Below are 18,714 nucleotides of genomic sequence, written 5' to 3'. Positions count from 1 at the left end.
TGAGCAGATGAAAATGCCGAGTTGGATTGGCATTTCGAAAGCGAGCCAAGTGCAAGAAAGATATTTTTAGCCAGCTGTCTCCTACTTTCCGTGTCTGCCCGAGAAATCTGCCTCGAAGATCCGCCTGGAGGGTCGCTGCTGCCAGTCGATCCTGCTGACCACGCCGCCTGCTCTACAGATCTTGTCTATCCTTAGGTGTCTGCAGCGGGATTATGTCGGTACTCAGCCAGCTACCCAGGCTGTATCATAGCCTGTCCTACCCGACCCCAAGTAATTTAACCATGGTTTTAGGGTTTCTTAGGAAAGTTAACTCCAAGTCCTAGGATTAGTTTTCCCCTATAAATAGAGGATAAAGCCATATTGTTGAAGACTTTGGTTCCACCCAGATTTGAGCTTAAAAAGTTAGAGAGAGAAGGTCATCTTTCTCCGTCAATCCTACTTACCGTGGCAATTCTCGTGACAAGCCTGCGGGAGTGGCGTTCTAGGCATCCGAGAGGAGCTAGTTCATTGGGGTAGTTTATGGTGGCCGAGGAAGCTCCGCAGTGCACGTCGAAGGCTTTTCTCCTTACCTTAGTTCTTTGCTTTCATATTTGTTATTTGGGTTGTAAGGAACGGATAATCTTGCTTTGTGCTTGCTTATTTCGAACCCCACCATGAACTAATCCTATTTGGTGGGAGTTCATTTTGAATGTTTAAGTTTTATTTCAATGAATGTTGATTTTTCTATGCTATAATCTGTTTTGTTTATGGAGTTTAATGCCTTAAGGTTGTAGGAGCTACGAGAGTAGCCTTTCCTTAGGAGATTCTTAGGTTTGAGAGAATACCTAGGTAACATATCCTTAGTGTTTGAGAGAAACTAGGGAGGAACTACATAAACAAGGGTTCTAGGTAGTAACTAGGCCTAATCCACCTTAGAGATAGGCTAGGATTTCATTCGACTAAAAGGAGTTATGCATGAACGATAGGTTAGATGTTAATGCTGTCGTAAAAAGGTATTGCCGAGACTATCCTATTATCTGGACCAATAGGATCATTGTAGGGTTTACGCCAATCGTTTTGCCAGGGCATCTTTAATTTGTCGAGTCCCTTACTAGAGATAGCATAGGGCACCTTAGTAGACTCTGTCGGGCAGACTAGGTATAGAAGAAAGACCATTCGGAGAAGTAGACTTAGATTTTCCTTAGTGACTCCTATCACTCACTTCCATAGTTGCTTGTCGTGTGAGAAAGCCAAAGTCTTATTAATCAAATAATATTTACATTTTATTTTGCCTTGACATTTTTATTTGTTTGCATTAAACACAATCTATTTTACCACGACATATCCATTTGCTACCACATTACCATCATTCCACTTCCACATCAGTCATTCCATTTTGCCCCTGCATTATCATTTGTATATACCATTACTAACTTTACTTAGGTGACAAAGTAAAGTTCCTTAACAAACTTATTTAATTTCCTACAATCCCTATGGAGACGATACACACTTATCACTGTATTACTTGTTCGATTGTGTATACTTGCACATATATCCGCACTCATTTATAGTACTCACAAAGAGCGGACAAGTTTTTGGTGTCGTTGATGGGGATTGGCAACTGGAAGTTAATTAGTTTTGTCATAGCATTTTTATTTTACTTGTTCAATTTTTTTTGTATAGTTTTACTTGTTATTTTCCTTGTCTTTTTCAGGCTTTTATTTTTCATACTCAACGTGCTCAAGCAAATGTACCAAATTAGAAATCAAGAAATGGGTCAAGTGGAAGATCAGAATGCCGAGGCAATTAAATTCTAGGAATGCATCTAGGCGTCGTACTATTCGAGATCATTTAAACCCTATCATGGACGACCTACATCCTGGAATTGTGGCACCCATGATTCAAGCCCACGTCGAGCTCAAACCAGTTATGTTCGACATGTTGGACTTTATGGACAGTTTGGCGGTGCTCCTTATGAGGATGCAAGGCAACATATTCGGGTATTTTGAGGTTTGTGTCTGATTTCAACAAGAAGGTGTGCATGAAGATGTACTGAAATTGAAGTATTTCCATATTCTTTGAAAGATCACGCCAGGGCATGGTTAAATTGATTACCTTCCAGCTTGGTAAAGTCTTGGGCTGACTTGTGCAAAAATTTTTTTCTATGGCATAATCAACCCGATATGAACAACCATCTTAGAAATGCCATAACATCTTTTTACCAAGGCGATGAAGAGTCTATGTATGAGTGTTAGGATCGATACAAAAGTTGCTTCGCAAGTTCCCCAATCATGGATTCCACGAATGGACTCAAGTTGTGATGTTCTATAATGGAGTCAATGCACCCACGAGATGATGCTAGATGCCTCGGAAATGGACATTACTTGAAATCATCAGCATAGGCATTTGACATTCTGGATAGGATTGCCACCAACGATTACCAATTTTCATCTACAAGGATTGGCAGTGGGAGAAAATCACATGGAGCTTTCGAGCTAGATTCTAAGGATTCGATGTCCCCTAACTTGCTGCTATCAATGCACCCACGATGATGCTAGATGCCTCGGCAAATGGACATTACTTGAAATCATCAGCATAGGCATTTGACATTCTGGATAGGATTGCCACCAACGATTACCAATTTTCATCTACAGGATTGGCAGTGGGAGAAAATCACATGGAGCTTTCGAGCTAGATTCTAAGGATTCGATGTCCGCCTAACTTGCTGCTATCAACCAATAGTTGAAGAACTTACAAAGGCCAAGCGAGGTGAGAGAAGTGAAGGCAGCTAATTCAACATGTTTATTATGCCACGGAAATCACAATGAGAGTGACTGCCGATCAATTAAGAATCCATCAACTATGCGGGCACTACAATCGGGCAACAATAACCCCTATTCTAACACATATAATCCTGGATTGCGTTAACATCCAAACTATTTGTTGGAAATCAAGGAACCAACAACTCTAGTAAGCCCACTAGGCAGCAGAACTTCAGTGATTCTAGGTTTTCAAACGAATATGCCATGGCATAATTCTAACGAGGGAGTACCATCTTCATCTAACACAAGCTCTTTGAGGCCACAATGCAAGATTTTATCGCAATAACGAAGACCATGCTGCATGACCATGCGACCTCTATAAAAAGCCAAGAAGCTTTGCTTCAAAGTCATAGCTCGTTTTGAGAGCCTTGGAGGGTCAGGTTGGCCGAATTGCCACGGCATTATTTTTGCCCACATGGCAGTCTACCTAGTGATACTGAAGTCACTAAAGCTCAATACAGGGAGCATTTTGGTACATTCACCTTAAGGAGTGGCATGAAAATCTACAAGATGTTAAGTTTGGGGGAGAGACACTCGGAGAGCCTGGTCATGAGATTGTGCACGAAGATCCGAAGGTGCAAGAAGATTTACATTTGCTGGAAAACAATGATGAGGTTCAAGAGTGCAACCAATGAAGAGAGAAAAATTTTACCACAGCAAAAAAAAACTCCCATCAGTAGAAGATGATGACCAAAGAAACGCTACAAAATTTTGCCACAACAAATTTTTATGCACTGATAATCACTTAAGGAGCTCAAGGATATTCCAAAGGAGATGAGTAAGTCTAGCTCACCCATAGCTAGACGGGTATGAAATTTGAACCTTTGAATCCTATTGAACTCACTTATCCTAAACCCCAAGTGATTGATCATCTGTCTAGGCTAGAAATTATAAAGAATTAAGGAATGAAATGGAGATTAAGGAAAAATTTCCTAATGAGAAATCATTATTTGTCGCGGCAATTTTGTGGCATGCTAACATTGTCAATTTTCTCGTGTTGTTTTTCTTTCTTACTTCAATAGCCTAGGAAAGAACAAGGTCATACACGATGGTGGCTACTGTCATGGGGATGATCCCGACCTCTTCAACAAATTTGTCGCCCAAATGATTTCAAGTTGCTACAGCAAAAAGGAGTAAAAAAGAGATCTCATTCCTTTACCATTCATCTTCACGCAGATAATACATGAAGAAGAAAGGACTACTGCAAAGGTCCTACAATTCAGATGTGAAAGACCCAAAATGTCAGGGCAAAATTTTTTGAAGGCAGAATTATTATATGTGTGGGGGCATTTTGGTCTACACTGGTGCTCCAATCGAACGAGACAAAAATGCCATAACAATTTGAGATGCTTCGGAAAACAGACTCTCAAATGTGGACAAGGGTAAGCCCCTACAGAAGTCATACCCACTTAGAAAGAAGCTCAATTGGTGTTGGCACAATGATGACATTACTGATAATGTCCACACATATGCACAAATGTCACGACAAATTACAACACTTATGGCCAAGCAGACCCAAGATCAAGTGGTGAATCTGACCAGTAACCTGATGACCTTCTTTGCCTATATCAAGCGACGGGATGAGGATGGCAATTGCCTTCATGGAGCTCATTCCGCAGTCCACTTAGTCACGGATGAGACACAATTCGAAATGCCCACGGAAAGTTGCACCCGCTTCTGACTCCAAACACTCCAGCCCCACCCAACTGTAAGCGCACCCGTGGCACAACCGTCGCACCACTACATGCATGAAGTCAAGGTACCTTGCATTTGCATTGCATTCATAGCATGTAGTTTTATTTCCTTAGTTTTTAGTAAGTATTGAGGACAATACTTCTCTCAAGTTTGGGGGAGGTAGTGTTCTCAAATCATTGCATGATAGTATAATATGAATATGCCATGACATTAGTAAATGTAGAATTAGTTTTCGGAATTAATTGAGGATGCCCGATGATAAGAATTCTTGATGGCTAGGATATAATGTACATGACTGGTTGAGGATGATAGAACTAACTTTAAGACTTGCTTCTTTGAAATCCTTAACACACGATTGTATGTTTTCCATGCTTGAAACTTAGAATTTTTTTATAAGAGAATTCTTAAAATATCGTGGCATAAAATTTTGAATGATGAAAAACCCACTAAAAAATGAAAAAAAAATTTTGAAAAAAATGAAAAAAAAAATGAAGTTGTGAATAAATGCCTCGGCATATATGTAGAGGGACACTCCTCTATGCCAGGGCATATGAGTGAATGAAAGTAGTCACGGGATGACTCTACATGACTAGTTCGGGGGTGGAAGGTATGCTCCCTTTCACCTAGAATGTGGGATGATAAAGTGATGGGCTGGCTCCCTTCGTAACAGAAATAAAGGAAAGAAAGCAAGGTGAGTAAAAAATTTCTAAATGTCATGGCAAATTAAGAAAGCTTGCTTAGAAATTTTAAGTTTTTTAAGCATGGACTGGATACAACACACACCCACACACAATCTTGCCCTAAGGTACAGTACTAGTTTTCTCAAACCTAGTCTAGCATTGCCATATATGCTGAGGGCTGAAATTTTATCCTATAAGATTATATGTTTCTGAACTTGTCATGGTATTTTTGTTTTGCTTATCACTATCCATTGCTTGAGGACAAGCAATAGCTTAAGTTTGGGGTTGTGATAACTCCATAAGGTCACATTTTGGGACCTTTTCACTTAAGTTATTGAATATTTAAGAGCTCATTTAGGACCATGTAGATGCATTTAGAAGCATTTAGTGCATGGTGGAAATAGGTTTGCCGTGGCATTTTAATTTGTCATCAGTTCTACCTTATGAGGAAGGTGTTTGTCTAATGATGTGTAGGAATTGAGAGCAAGGAAAAGAGAAAAGAAAATGTCGTGACATAAGGAGACTGGTGAGCAGAATGAAAATGCCGAGTTGGATTGGCATTTCGAAAGTGAGCCAAGTGCAAGAAGATATTTAGCCAGCTGTCTCATACTTTCCGTGTTCTCTGCCCGAGAAATCTGCCTCGAAGATCCGCCTAGAGGGGTCGCTGCTACAGTCGATCCTGCTGACCACGCCACCTGCTCTACAGATCTTGTCTATCCTTAGGTGTCTGCAGCGGGATTATGTCGGGTACTCAGCCAGCTACCCAGGCTGTATCATAGCCTGTCCTACCCGACTCCTAAGTAATTAACCATGGTTTTGGGGTTTCTTAGGAAGTTAACTCCAAGTCCTAGGATTAGTTTTCCCCTATAATAGAGGATAAAGCCATATTGTTGAAGACTTTGGTTCCACCCAGATTTGAGCTTAAAAAGTTAGAGAGAGAAGGTCTCATCTTCTCCGTCAATCCTACTTGCCGTGGCATTTCTCCGTGACAAGCCTGCGGGAGTGGCATTCTAGGCATCCGAGAGGAGCTAGTTCGTTGGGGGCAGTTTGTGGTGGTCGAGGGAAGCTCCGGCAGTGCACGTCGAAGGCTTTTTCTCATTCTCTTAGTTCTTTGCTTTCATATTTTGTTATTTGGGTTGTAAGGAACGGATAATGCTTGCTTTGTGCTTGCTTATTTCGAACCCCACCATGAACTAATCCTATTTGGTAGAGTTCATTTGGAGTTTAAGTTTTATTTCAATGAATGGTTGATTTTTCTATGCTATAATATGTTTTGTTTATGGAGTTTAATGCCTTAAGGTTGTAAGAGCTATGAGAGTAGCCTTTCCTTAGGAGATTCTTAGGGTTTGAGAGAATACCTAGGTAATATATCCTTAGTGTTTGAGAGAAACTATGGAGGAACTACATAAACAAGGGGTTCTAGGTAGTAACTAGGCCTAATCCACCTTAGAGATAAGGCTAGGATTTCATTCGACTAAAAGGAGTTGTGCATGAACGATAGGTTAGATGTTAATGCTACCGCAAAAAGGTATTGCCGAGACATATCCTCTTATCTGGACCAATAGGATCATTGCAGGGGTTTACGCCAATCGGTTTTGCCAGGGAATCTTTAACCTGTCGAGTCCCTTACTAGAGATAGAATAGGGCACCTTAGTAGACTCTGTCGGGCAGACTAGGTATAGAAGAAAGACCATTAGGAGAAGTAGACTTAGATTTTCCTTAGTGCCTCCTATCACTCACTTCTATAGTTTCTTGTCGTGTGAGAAAACCAAAGTCCTATTAATCAAATAATATATTTACATTTTATTTTTCTTGACATTTTTATTTGTTTGCATTAAACACAAACTATTTTGCCATGACATATCTATTTGCTACCACATTACCATCGTTCCACTTCCACATCAGTCATTCCATTTTACCCCTGCATTATCATTTGTATATACCATTACTAACTTTACTTAGGTGATAAAGTAAAGTGCCTTGACAAACTTATTTAATTTTCTCCAATCCCTGTGGAGACGATACTCACTTATCACTGTATTACTTGTTCGATTATGTATACTTGCACATATATCCACACTCATTTATAGTACTCACAAAGAGCGGACACATATCATTGAGTTGTTTTTAAAATTCTTCACATCTCTGCTGATATGTTGCTTCTCTATGCTGACGCTGTTTCCTTGCTTTATTTTCTTATTTCATGTTAGCCATTTGTTGATCCATATCAGCCAACGTTTGTTTTAAACGAGTAACTTCTAATTGGGAAGATTGAGTCTATGATGACATGTACTGTGATGAACTAGATCTAAAATATTTGGTGGGAGTAACAAATGATCCTTGACAGCACACCCGATCATATCTTTCAGGACCCAAAACGTCATTAATAGCTCGGTTATCAATGTCATCATCATTAACAAGACCTTGACTCGAACTAATTGTGTGATACTCCACCATTTTCTCTCTCAATTTTTCCTAATAATAAGGTGATTAAATAATTAAAATATAAAATGTCATGGTACAAATATAAATAAAGTCAAGTAAATTTAAAACATATACCCAATAAACGTACCATAATTTCTGCAGTTTCAGCAGTCATAGGAGTGACATCCTTCTTCGTATGTATCTTGTCGAATAGTTGGATTCAGCCAACTTTAGAACCGTATGTATTTTCCTACAATGCACCATAATATAATTATTACGAGTTAGTATGTACATGGAATACAAAAAACAATGTCAATAATCTATAATACCTCCTCATTAGCTATACAAGCAAAGCTCTTCGATCCAACCATGTGTGTAAACTTTTGTTATTACCTGCTAGCAACACCAATATGCTCTCGGTCCTACAATGTCAAACAAACACTTTTAATGATGATTTATAATTCGTTATAATTATTAATGAAAATTACATCATACCTATCTCTTTTGTGAACTCCAAAATTGACTGCATCTTCCCATTGGTACCTGAGCATTCCAGCTGGGACTATTTGCAACTTTTCTTCTAGGCTGAGATCATTCTTGAAGTATTTCTTCTTTAAGGAGCTCTTGTGGTCCCTCCATCTCTTCCCTAACGCTTGCTTCACATAATCGTCAGAGACCTCTAAAGAAAATTTCTCCTATACAGCAAATAAGTGTGCACCGTAAGTATACTTTAGTATTGAATTTCTATAGAGCATATAATAATAATGACATTATTACCTTAATAAAATCCAACGCCTGATTTTTGTTACTATTAGGCATTTCGCACCACGACTCATAATTGATCGGTAACAGATTCACATTACGTCCAACTGTGCCTAAGTAACTTGCTAGAAGACGTGCTTTTGGGCCAATAGGTTGACCGGCATCGTTTCTTGAAACTTTGACATGATGCCCAGGAGGAAGTTGATATAATTCCTTCAAAGTTGTACGTCCTCGAGTCTTGCGTGTTCCAACATTTTCAACTATATAAGAAATTATTAAATGTCAGTTTTGAAAATGAACAAAGTAGTAAATAAAGTTTTGAAGATTACCTTGAATTTCTACTTCTTCTTCAACAGTTTCAGGAACTTTGGAGGACTCAGGTGCATTCGATTCCTCGTTATTTCTTTCTTCATGGTCTTCAGAAGCTCAAACGACTTGCAAATCAGTTATTTTTCTCCTCAACATGATATCTGTAATAAACAAACATGTGTAATAAAAAAACGAATTAATTAATGAATATATTGAAAGAAAACATGTTAAAGGTTATAACATTATAAATAAATAAATAAATAAAGATATCAAATCGTATGACATTCTTATGTATTGTCAGGTGTCATAATTATCTTCATCAACGTCCTCCCAAAACCATTGAAATTGTGTTGTATTTATGATAGTTTCATCTAAGTTTTATGGTAGTAGAGGTAAACATTATGATATTGTTTCAATTTTATCTCTACTTCCATCCCCGATGTCTATCAAGTCTTTGAGAGTATTTCGGAGGACAACATACCAACCGTCATCCATTGGATCGTGACAATAAAATACTTGTTTCACTTGAGAAGAAAATACATATGGTTCATCCATCAAACATTGACCCGTATGAATTAATCGAGAGAAATTCACCATTGTAAACCCGAATTTATCTCTTTTTATGCATCTATTTACATCAATTCAGTCACACCGAAACATCACAACCTTTTATTTTCCATATAATCTAACTCAATAATGTCCCTAAGATTTCCATAATAATCGACCTCTCCCTCCTACGATTATTGTCCCTGATAGTAGCATAACTTGTAGTTGACGAAGTAACGACCACTCCACAATTTTGTATCCTCCTTAATCTTTCACGAGATTTCATGTGGAACCTGAACCCATTAATGAGGAATGAATTATATCTTTTAACTATTCTATTCGGACCTTGATAAAGCCATTTAACATCTTCACTAACTTCTCTCCCACTCCAAACCTATTACACATGAATGGTGAATTAATTTGCATTGATGTCGATATAAAAAACAAGACATATACTTTTTATATGTATTCCGTAAGATTTAGTTGCTTACTGTCTGGCCTAACAATTTATGAAAAGTTTCTGTGAATAACTTATGTAGCTCTCGCTGATTTAATCTTTGGGAGCGTGCACGAGATCTCAAGACTTCTTTAAACTCACTATATAGTATATTCTGTCGTTAAAAATTGATATATATAAAAGATTAAGAGATTTCATATAGCTTGGGTCCGAAATACTTACGTGCGAAAGGGATCTATTGAATCATGATGGAAAAGAACATATTGGTGTGCTTTTACCCAGGACGTGTCATCTAAGTGTGCAATTTCAACTTTCCCTAATGGTTGACTATAACTTCCAAACAAATAATGTTCTGGTAAGTCATAAGTACTTAACACATCATTTCGATTTGGTCTATTCCATCTTGTTTCAACATCTTCCAAATATCTAGAGCAAAATGTCATACATTCTTCTTCCAAATACCCTTTAGTAATTGATCCTTCCGGATAATGCTTATTACGACAATAAGACTTCAACTTGCCCAAGAACCTATACACAAAACAACATATTACATAAATACATTTTATTAAAAGGTATAATCAGTAGTAATTTGAAACGTGTAATTCAATTAACACCTCTCTATAGGGTACATCCATCGATAGAAAACTGGTCCACTAACTCTTGCTTCGTGAGGAAGATGAATTAGCATATGCACCATAATTGTGAAGAATAAAGGCGGAAATATCTTCTCCAAGTTGCATAAAGTCAAGGCGACTCGATCTTGTAGTTTATCAAGTTCTTCAACCATTAGAACTTTCCCACAGATGGCTTTAATTATATTAGAAAGTTCAATGATACAAGACGTCACCTTACTCGACATGCAACCGCGAACAACTACTGGAAGTAAATCTTGCATTAATATGTGATAATCATGTGACTTTAAACCATAAAGTCTTCGATCTTTAACACTAACACATCGAGAAATGTTTGATGGATACCCATCTGGGACCTTTATATCCTTCAACACCGTGCAAAACACTTCTTTTTCTTTCTTCGAAAGAGAAAAAATAGAAGCCGCAAGAAAGATCTTCCATTCGGATGCAATTGCGGATGAAGATCATGTCGAATTCCCATCTTCACTAAGTCAAGTCGACTCTTAAGATTATCTTTAGATTTTCTGGCATCATTCAGAATGGTCCCGATAATATTCTCACAAACATTCTTCTCAATATGCATTACATCAAGATTATGTCTCGAAATATTCTTTTTCCAATAAGGAAACTCGAAGAATATACTCCTCTTTTTCCACAAGTCTACCTCATTTGGATCATCCTCTTCATCAGACTCATCATCAGTTTGTTCGTCAACTTCAACCTCTTCATTGACTTGCTTTGCCTTTTTCTTTGATCGTGTAATACTTGGTTGATTCATCTTTCCATAAGTAAATTGATATTTTTCAACATTCTAAATATTTCAGAGCCGGTTGTTTGCTCAGGAGCATTTCGAAACTCTTCATCAACATCAAACATATTCTATTGACATCTAAATCTATGATTATCAGGTAACCACCGACGATGTCCCATATAAGAGAACTTCTTTTCATTAACCAACCACTTCGAACATGTTTGTGCATCATAACAAGGACAAGCATAACGACCTTTGGTACTCCAACCAAAAATTTGCATACGCAGGAAAATCATTAATTGTCCATAATAAAGTCACGTGTAAATTAAAGTTCTCCTTCGTCAACAAATCGTACGTTTCGACCCCTTCCCATAACTGTTTCAACTCTGCAATTAGCGGCTATATGTAAATATCAATATCATTTCCGAGGACTTTCTCGCTAGGGATTATCATGGATAAGATGAAAGATGATTATTTTATGCAAATCCAGGGAGGCAAATTGTATGGAACAAGTACAACATGCCAAGTACTATACGAAGTACTTATGATTTTGAATGGATTAAACCCATCAGTTGCAAGACCAAGCCTGATATTTCGAGGATCTCTCATAAAACTTGGATACTTATTGTCAAATGACTTCCAAGCTAAAGAATCCACAAGATGCCGTAATAATCCATTATCAGTCTGCCATCATGATGCCACCTCAAAGACTCAGCAGTATTGGAGGACATAAATAATCTTTGTAGCCTAGGTATAAGAGGAAAATATCAGAGAATCTCAATCAGTTTCTTTCTTGATGGTGCTTGAGCTTCATCCTCAGTAACATTTTCTGCCTCCCTACTCATCCATCGATTTTTCGCATACATGACAAGACTTCTGATTTTTTTGATCACCCCAATACAACATACAATCATTTGGACAACTATGAATTTTTTCATATCCAAGACCCAAATCTTTTATCATTTTCCTCATAACTTTACATGATTGAGGATTTTTGCAAAAGGAAACACTTCTCCTATGTAACTCCAACAATTTTGTAAAGGAGTTCCCAGTCCACCCTCCCAGGCATTTTAAGTGGAAAAGACGAATACATAAAGAAAGCTTTGAAAACTTTGATCCGTCATAAATTTGTTCATTCATTTCATTCAACAACTTGTAAAACTTGTCGCTTCTATATTTGGCTATTCATCGCATCTAATTCTTCCCATCTCAATGGAATCATTAACATCATTCTGCCAATAATTTTCTATAACATACGACTGACTATTGTGCATATTAAATGCATCTCGTAACATCCTTTCTATGTCATCTTCTCTAAAAGTTGGATGGTGAGAAGGAGCAGGATAAGTCAAATAACTCGTGGAAGCAGATCTATCTGATACAAACTCTCCATGAAAGATCCATTTTCTATACCCTTGAATAAATCCAAAAACAACTAGATGCTCGTACACAACTTCACGAATATTCCAGTTAATGTTAACACAGTTCTTACAAGGGCAAAGAATCATATTCTCTTGGCTTGCATTCAGAAAAGCTAAATTTAGAAAGTTTTCGACTCCATTTCGATATTCGACGATGACCCTTGAGAAATCCATCCAAGTCTTATCCATTTCGTATTTCTGGAGTTTCAATTTCAAATGTTAAATGCTAATATTATAGAAAAAGGTAGAACCTAAACATAAACATTAAACTATCATTTAGTACATACTAATATTTGCATAGTATATAACTAATCACTCCTAAATTATAAGACTTTTAAAATTATAAAATGTTGTGGGAGCAATTGTATCTATGTTATTTTATAAAAATTATAAGGGTGCATGTATAGAAGTACATAGTATAGAACTAATCACTTTAACAGATATTTCATTGAAATCAATATGCATATAAATCTTGCATACTCATGTTTCATTCTTAAAGAGAGAAGACTACCTTTGTTTCCTGAGAAACATATTCCTTACAATCGAATTAAATTTAAGCTTCTCAACTCAATTAACACCTAGAGAGAGAATTCAAACCGATGAAAGTGTATAACAAAATATGCAAGAAAATATCGGCATTCGTGTTATGCAAAAATAGCAAAAACAATGGGTTATTTATTACATGAAATATCGACATTGGTTTAGTTAATTATTATAGGTAACCTATATTCATTGGTGTAGTTAATTATTCTAGGTAACCCGTTCTCCTTGGGATCCCCTCTCGTTTCTTTAACCCGTTTTGATGATTTTCACGAATCGTTTCAGTGTGCTTTAAAGTATGAGCAGAATATTCCCAAAATGTGATCATTAATTGAAGATTCGACAAAGGAAAACATCCTAAAATATAATCAAACACGGATTTTTGAATCAATTAAAGAAAATGAGTATCTGTGAACAGAACAACAAACAATATGGTATGTTGATACCTAGAATTCAATGAGAAATTGGATGATAGTGAAGATGAGTCAGCACTAGAAGTATCCTTAGCTGTGGCTCCTCCTATACTGTTATTAATTGTGCTAGTGCAGCTGGAAGCATGATACCTTTGCATTTCTCCCAACTATCAGCGGTATATTTCTTCCAGAATCAAATTCTAAGAAGAAACATCAAAGCAAAACTGCACGGTGCAAAAGAAAGAAAAAGGAAATAGAAATCAGAACTATCATATAAGGCACAAGTAAAGTAGCATTAAAAATAAAATTGAGAAAGAATAGATTCAATGAGTGTGTCACCTAAAACATGAAATGTACAAATTAACATCACTCTGACCTGTCAGCAAATTGAAAAGGAACCCAACTATTGCTTCGGGGAAATTTCATGTGTTTATATAGAGTTTTAGAGACGAAGAAAAGAAAAGCTACTATCGATGAAAGAAATCAAAATTTTAATCATTAATGCAGTTTAAAAAAACTAAGCATGAATAAAAAAATTTAAAAAGCACATACTCATTTAAATTAAGTCAGCAGTGCCAGTGCTAAGATGCAGAATCAGAAAATTGTATAAATAAGAAGCACCAGACCACTGACGCTCAATAAGGAACAAAAACTTAAAAAGGGATGCATAAGTCAAATTTCAAGGTTCTAGGAGATGGAGTTCTGAATATTTCTTCAGTTGAACAATTAAGAAAGCATGACCTAAAATCGTAACTCGGTGACCAATTAAGAAGTAGTACATAAGTTGAACCACAAACCATGACAACTATGGAAATCATCATTTCGAGATCTTATGTGAATAACACAATTTAACTGCAAAACTCTGGATGTCATATGATTAAATTCAATACCTTTGTTCAACTAAGAAATGATCCAATTCACAAAGCTATTGCATACCACTAGTTTAGACTATATGAGAATTAACTTTAAGTCATACAAATATAATTTCAATAAAACTTCAAACTCTTAGCTTGTGCCAGTAGTCATTTAAATTTTAAACTTAAGGTAAAATAAATCAACTCACAGTACTATGAAATGCTGGTCAGGAAGGTAAAATAAATCCAAGCTTCTAGTTAAGACAAACAATACTTATTTACTACGAGAAACCAATAAATACCACCGTGAATGTTCAAAGAGTTTGGTTACATTATATCAGACAGTATTTACAGATATTCAGTTAAAGATGTAAAATTCAGGTGTAAGAAGAATAACAGATCATTCGAAGAAGGTTTCCAACTATAATGGAGCCTATGGGATCATATATGGCATTCCCAGTTGTCCTCACTGCAACCAGTGATGCTGCAGCTATAGCAAGACCAGTTTTGACAGCACCATCCTAAAAAAGTTAACATAATCTAATATGAAACAACTTGAGAAACAAACTACAGTAGCTAAGAAAAATCACAGCTATATCATGATTCTTATAACTTTTTAAGGAAAAAATTGAACCAAGTAAAAAATTGTTACAGAATATGGATCAAGAGGTAAAGGAAATTACAAATAGTTCTTCTCAAAAGACGCATGACAAAATAACAACATTAAACAATCTATTAAAATGAACCAACAGAAACAACCAACACATCAAAATTCAAAATGTTTCCCTATCCAGGTGACTCAATCCAGTTTACCATCAAAGCACAGAAGAAATAACTAAAACAACTACTAAGAGAAAGAAAGCCTAATCTGGGTATCGTGAAAAGCTTCTCGTTTTCGTCGTGTAATTTTTTTCCCGAGTCTGAAATCATAGAGAAATCGAAGGGAAACAAGGGAAGAAGGGTTAAGAAATGCTGGGTTGGATTTGGGATTTTAGTTCTCAAACGAAGATTGTTGGAAGCGAAGACGTTGGAGGAGAAGGATGATGGGTGTAGTGAAGGAGAGCAGTGAAGGAGATGGATGTTGTAATAGGCGGGAGGGAAAGGAAATGGTGATGGAAAAATAGCTAGGGCGAATGGTGAATTAAAACAGACTTTGGGGTGTTTAACAATACAAACGCCACTGGAGGGTAACCAATTACGGCGTTTTTATTATAAACGTAACTAATGTTAAATAAATCTATGGCATTTTTTGTCAAAACGCCACTAAAGTATGAATAATTTACGGCGTTTATTACTAAAATGCCGCTATATGTGAACCCTATTACGACATTTTTATCAAAACACCGCTAAAGTACTAATCTGTTGTGGCATTTATTAAAAAATGCCGCTATATGTCTAAAGTTAATGACGTTTAAATAAAAAATATTTGTGGCATTTTTTGTCAAAACGCCACTAATGTACGAATATTTTGCGGCGTTTGTTACCAATACACCGGTATATGTTAACATTATTGCGGTATTTCAAAATGTTGCTATAGTACTCATATGTTGCAGCGTTTATTAAAAAATGTCGTATATGTCTAAAGTTAATGGCGTTTAAATAAAAAACATTTGTGGCATTTTTTGTTAAAACGCCACTAAAGTACGAATTATTTGCTGCGTTTGTTACCAAAACGCTGCTATATGCGAACCCTATTATTAGTGGCATTTATAGACAAACGCCGCTAATTACCTTTATTTAGATAAAAATAAATGATTTTACATCTTTAATTTCTACTCTACATCAGCTAAATTGACTGATATATGTAGCTTTATCTATTTAACAACAATCATACATTTTAATTAACCCACAACTTATGCAGAATAAAACCTAACAATAAAATAAATAAAATTGATAAACATTAAATTAATTGTATGGTTGAACCTATTGCTGCGTTTGTTATAAAAAATGCCACTATAGATGAATCTATAGCGGCGTTTCTTGATACAAACGCTGCTAAATACATTGATTTATATAAGATTATGATTTTTTTTTAAATATTTAATTTATGCTCTACATAACATAAATTTACTATCTTGTAGTTTAACCTAATTACCAACATCCATACATTTCAATTAAGCCATAAGTTATGCATAAATATACTTAACAAAAATACTTAAAATTCAGAAATATTAAAGTTATGCATAAACAATCTTCATCATATTGTTCACTAGAATATATTTAGTTCTGCTCCTTCATGGGGAAATGACGTAGGAAAGTTGTTTTCCTTGTTTGACGACGCATCGTTAAGTTTTTCCTCCTTGTAAACTCTATATGGAGAAACTGTTCATCCATTTCACCAAATAAATCCCCTACCTCCGGTTTACCAAGAAGACTCTTTGCACGCTTCAGTGCTTCACTTGAAACAGATAACGAACTTCCACCTACACTATGAAACTTGATTGGAGGTGGCTTGGGAAATGAATCAAACATTAAAATAAATTTAAATAGATGATATAAATGTTTACTTGGAGTAACAATAGAGGCAACATCGTCTTCATTGAGGATAGATACTGCTTTTGCAATTGAAGATTCTTTCAATGCCATAGAGTTACCAAATTCGGTTCTAAACATCGGGTATTTATCCACTCCTCTATCATCATTCTCAATAAGCTTCTAAGATCCTAGATGCGTACGATCTATGAAATTTTAGTGACCATAGAAAAACAGTATATAGCGGCTTAAAGATTTATAGATTATTACCTTCAAGTAAGAGATCAACCATGGAAGGGTATGGAGCAATAGAATTTCCTTTCGGGTCATCATCGAGTTTCGACGGTAAGACTGGAACGATAGCCTCCCAATGATAATTTGATCCATCGTCAGAGCAAGGACACCACGTAGACATTCCTATGATAATTTCACTTACTCAAGGCAATATCTGCTCATTTTTTTCTCCAATACGTTAGCTTTCTGGGTTTTCCCCATTTTCAGAATACCCACAAAAGCAAAAATAAAAAATATCATTAATGATAAGAGGGATCAAACCATGCAATTGTGTTATAGTTTGTCGATCAGAGGGTCGATTTGGTCACCGGGACATTCAAAAGACAATGTCCCTTGGAATCGTGCTCAGCCTGTTGTTGTACAAGAGAAGAAGGTTTGAGGGAAGAATAGTTGAAATGTTTTTAGGGTTTAGATAGGAGAAAAATGAGGACCATATAATTAACATTTTGCGGAGTTTTAAAAAAATGACACTATATCACATACTTTTACGGTGTTTATAAAAAAACGCCACTATTGATTAATACTATTGTAGCGTTTGTCTAAAAATGACGCGAAAGTATTAATTATTGTGGCGTTTGAGGTATAAACGCCACTACATTACCGTTATATTGTGGCATTTAGCCTAAAACACCGTAAAATTTATCTCTATTACGACGTTTGTTGTTAAAACGCCACTATATGTCCACTATATTGCAGCGTTTATACATAAAACGCCACTAAAAACAACCATATTACACGTTTATAAAAAACGTCGCACCATTGATACTTAACAGCGGCGTTTGTATAAAATGCCGCTAAATGGCTACTCTTTTACGGTGTTTTTTTGATAAAACGCCACTATAAATAACTCTATACCGACGTTTGTGCCATAAACGCCGCTAAATTACCAATCTATTATGGTGTTTTTTTTAAAAAAAAACGCCACTATATTATCATTTGGCGGCGTTTGGATTATAAACGTCGCTATATTTCAAATATTATGGCGTTTAGTCTCCAAACGCCGCTACAGAACACTTTTGTTGTAGTATCGGAGCAAATGTTTTTCAATAAAATGGATTAGTGTGCCACTTGACAACACAAATTGCCATGGAAATAGCAAGATGTTCTTATGGTTCAAGAAGGCCTAAAACGTTATTGGCTAAATTTCTCGGTGATTTAAGTGATGTTCAGGTGGTTAATTTGACGTATCTTTGCCTTGTTAAACGGGATACTTGTTACCCTCATGGCTTCTGTCCACAATTAGCCCGACTGTGCTACCACAGTTGGTTGGAGCAGAAATGCCGATGTTCTTGCATTGTCGACTTTAATCCATGAAGAAAGGTACATTGTCAATGCACAAATACACAATGCACATCAATGAGAGCTGTGATCTTCTTGCAACATGTGGAAGTTCAATCTCTGAAATGGAGCAAATTGATACTATGCTTAATGGTATTATACCAGATTATGAATCATTTGTTACTATTATTACTACTAGTGCCTAGTTGAGAACCATATACGCTGGAGAGCATAGTTTCAATTCTTAAGATACTGAGGCTCGTATGTCATACCCGTTGCGGCTTCTTTTGGGAATAAATGGGTCTCGTCATTGTGGAAGCTAGGATCCCTTATCGATTGTTGCTGGCATCGATTTGATCAAAGCTTCAAAGGCATGTCTTCACAA

This window comes from Hibiscus syriacus, unplaced genomic scaffold, assembly GCF_006381635.1.
Source record: "Hibiscus syriacus cultivar Baekdansim isolate YM2019G1 unplaced genomic scaffold, ASM638163v2 tig00112289_pilon, whole genome shotgun sequence".
NCBI lineage: Eukaryota > Viridiplantae > Streptophyta > Magnoliopsida > Malvales > Malvaceae > Hibiscus > Hibiscus syriacus.
This window is presented reverse-complemented; position numbering follows the sequence as displayed.